Below are 4,314 nucleotides of genomic sequence, written 5' to 3'. Positions count from 1 at the left end.
CCATAAAATTTCTATGCGCATTAGCATTTCTTAATGCCCATTAATTTTGCTCGTCTGGCTCTGGTATAATTCAAAGTGGGTCACGTTTATGCCAAAGAAAAAGGTTTAGTACTCTCTATATAGTCCACTCATGCTCAGCATTTTATTTAATACATATAGTTTATTCAATAAATTTCCTAAATAAGAGGCAATTGAAAACTTTAAAGCGCTCTCCTGAAAAATCGATTTTTTATTTGTGACACTATTCATGTAAATGAGCGATATACATATATGTGAAGTTTATTTCCATTTAATTTCCTTTCCACAACTAATTTGCTGTAATGCATGAGAAAGTCCAATTATTTTTCACAGTCAAAATTATAATTGCCCAACGCGTAGCTTTTCCCAAATTTCACAGGGGTTTAGTGTTACCAGATTCGATATCTTGGAGAACAGTCGTGAAACCAATAGCAACGAAACCAATTGCCACTCAATATTATTGTCGCAAAAAAAGAAAATAAAAACTATTCATTTATTGGATGAAGAATATTTCCTAAAGTATTACATTCAAAATGGGTAATTTCTCAAAGTGATGGCCCAATGGAAGTAAAAAAATGGACATGAAGGTCGGATAGACCAACAGACATATGTAAATAGGAAAATTATTAATTTCTGATAAAACTGTAAAAGAAAGGTTTATATTTTTGATAATTGAAAGGATCGATTTCGGCTGTTGGCAAAACTGAGTTTGAAAATATTTTAATATTCGTTTTTAAATAATTTGTCTTATTTGGTATCTTATTAGTTTGTAATACAGGAAAAAGCCTCACTCTGTTTCCTTTTCTCATTCTATGTATTGCATATCTTTAATATATAAATATGTATGTATTAAAATGAACCTATATTACACAAATCACTATATTCATCATATTAGTGATGGACTCATTTAATTAGGGATATAGAAGATCAATCCAATTATGATAAATGTGTAACATTAATATCCTTAAAAACAAAAATTATTGATAAATTAACTAATACTATAGTTATTAAGTAGGATATAGAGGATTTTACAAACAGCCGATAGGTGAGCAAAGCTATTTACTCTGTGCATCATGGCGCAAACGTATACAAATTCCAATATGAATGGTACAAGAACGCATACACTTTTTTCGGTTCAAACATTTTATCTTTATATATTATATTTATATGTATGTATGTACATGCCAATATTGCATATGCGTTCATGAATAACGTAATTTTTGTCGCCTACTGTTGGAGTTTTTTGATATCATATAACACAGTGATGTAGTGCGGTCAAGCGGCAGCACAATTTCCGCAGCAACACGAAAAATTTATTTAGCTCTGTTGAATGTACCACATTATCCAAGGACTAATATCAGTTAAGTTTACTTGTTTGTTTTCCAGTTGACTGCCCAACTCCGCAAACCACATCCATATGCCGACTTGACTTTTTAAGCATATTTTCCACTGTTTTACCTCCAGGTAAATATCTTCGAAACTAGAGTCTTAATGATATCTGAGACTTTGAACAGTTGTGTTTTTTGCCACATATATATAAAAAAAATTAACCAAGTATTTTATTTACCGTTTTCTGGCAGGTGCACATACGTATGTATATTCTTACATTGCGTTTACTATTTATTCTTATAATATTGCCCCTATATACCAGTATATATCATAGATGGCATATGTACTGCTCGTGGGAAATACTGTGCTTGTTAAACTTTATAATTTTCATTGAGTAATCCAAATACTCTGTGGACAAGTGAAATAATATATGAAATGCTCCTTCCAATTAGGTAACACATGGAAGTATTTAGTACAGTTGATCTCCTCTTTACACCGTTTTTTTGCACGTTTTTTTTACACTTCCCAGTTACCATTTTTACACGGATTTTTTATTTTAATTGTATTCTTTTTTGCAATTCAATCAAAATTCCATACTTCAATACGTCACGAATACTTTGCTGTTAATATAATTAAATAAATTCTAAATTAGGTTTAAATTAAAAAATACAAATTTTAGATTTAAAAACCGGTGAAAGGTTGCAACAATTTCAATACGTAAACAAATAAATGGAGCTGTATGAAGAAGTAGGGAAAAAGATGACAGAGCGAAAAAAATCAAAAAATGGAGGAAATCGGATTGTTACCAAGCCTACCTCACATACAAAGGTTATGTTGCAAACTACTAAAAATGCTTTAATTCAGTCAGGAAAACCATCAGAGGCCTTAAATTTTATTATAAAGATGGTACAGAAGTACTGCACTCAAAATGGTATACAAAATTTTAAATGGGCGCGGTTCCGCCCACTTATGGTTCAAAAACCATATCTCCGAAACTACTCGAGAAATTCGCTTCATAATATCTTCCTAGCTTCCAAATGATATGTTGTAAAAATAGTTCAAATCGGTTCACAACCACGCCTACTACCCATATACCAGAACTTTGAAGTCGCTCCGAATTGTTTACTTTACAATATATAAAGTTAGTACTAGTGAAGATATCGGAACAGAACTTTGCTCAAATACTGCATTTAAAGTGAGGCACTGATCTTCTCAACATCGTCCAAATCGGTTCATAAGCTTTCAAGACCCTATGTATCGAATATGAGGACCTCGGTACTTTTAACAAATTTTTTACCGAAATTATATTTAAGTCTCTCAGATATTTTGAAGAAATTTTGAGGGAATATGTTTCTTCTAATAATATGTCTAAGTGCCAACAATGAGTGAAATCGGGTCATAACTTCATCTATCTCCTTATACTTAATATTAGGGGTTTCAAACTTTCAATGTATACCTATATTAATAAATTTAAATAAATAAATTGCGAGAGTATAAAATTTTCGGTGACACCCGAACTTAGCCCTTCTTTACCTGTTTTTTCTTAAATTGGTCCTAATAGTGAGTTTTATATAAAAAAAATTGTTTCCCAGTTAAACGTACAAAAAGGAGATCATCTGTACTTACTCATTTATTATATTTGCTTTTTATTTCCAAAAATTAAAATTATAAGATAATTAGCTATTTTTAACATTTTTTTTTAAATATTACTAAGTTTTCTAAATAAATTCTATTTATCACAACATAATTTTCTCATTTTAAGTTACATTACTTTAAGTTAAATAACTTATGTTTTAAGAATAGGGGTGTCCGTAACAAGAAGGATATAAGTGATTATACTCTTGCAAGGTGTTGTAAAGAGTATTACTACTAGTTTTGTTCATATAACGGTTGTATGTAACACCCAAATATATATATATATACCAAAGTGATCAGGGTGACGAGTTCAAATCTGTCAGTCGGATGTCTGTCTGTCCGACTGTGCAAGCTGTAACTTAAGTAAAAAATTAAAAAATATCTTGATGAAACTTGGTACACGTGTTTCTTGGCACCATAGGAAGGTTGTTTTCGGTGGGCGAAATTGGACCACTGCCACGCCCAAAAAGTAGCGAAAATCGAAAACATCTAAAGTGCAATAACTAAATCATAAATAAAGTGACAAAAGTCAAATTTCGTACATTAAAAACGCTTTACTTCAGTAAGAACAAACACCACAAACCTTAAATTTCATGGTATAGAAGGTACAGATGGGCTGCACTCAAATTGGTGTAAACAATTTTGAATGGGCGTGGCACCGCCCACTTATGGATCAAAAACCAAATCTCCGAAAATACTCCACCAATTTCAGAAATTCGGTATATAATATTTTCCTTGTATCCTAATGATACGTTGTGAAAATAGGTCAAATCGGTTGACAACCACGCCTACTTTCCATAGGCCTGACCTTTGAAGTCGATCTTAATAGTTTAATTTGCCATATGTAAAGTAAGCACTAATGAAGATATGGGAACAGAACTTTACATAAACTCTGCATTTATAGTGTGACTCCTTTTCTAAAATTCCCCGGAATTTGAAAATTTAAAAAATTTGCGTGGCAGCACTCGGATTAATTCCATTCAGAATTCACCTCGAGTAGAGTGTTTGCCGTGTATAATATAACCGGGTAGAAATGAAGCATAAACGTAGTATATGTTTATAGCCATTACCTATGTAGAATATAACCGTGTAGAAATGAAGCATAAACGTAGTAATTGTCGTATGTGATCCAGTTTTCGTCGCCAGTCACCATCCGCTTCAAAAATTGGTCGAGTTCGTTCCGTTTCAGCAGTATATCGCAGGATTTGATTCGGTCCAGAAGGTCTTTTGCGTCAAATCATGCGGCACCCAATCATCAAGCTTTTTAGTATATCCAGCCTTCTGCAGATGGTTTAAAATGGTTTGGTGACTAACTCCCATCTCCTGGGCGAT

The sequence above is a fragment of the Zeugodacus cucurbitae genome, chromosome 2, assembly GCF_028554725.1.
Source record: "Zeugodacus cucurbitae isolate PBARC_wt_2022May chromosome 2, idZeuCucr1.2, whole genome shotgun sequence".
Lineage (NCBI taxonomy): Eukaryota > Metazoa > Arthropoda > Insecta > Diptera > Tephritidae > Zeugodacus > Zeugodacus cucurbitae.
This window is presented reverse-complemented; position numbering follows the sequence as displayed.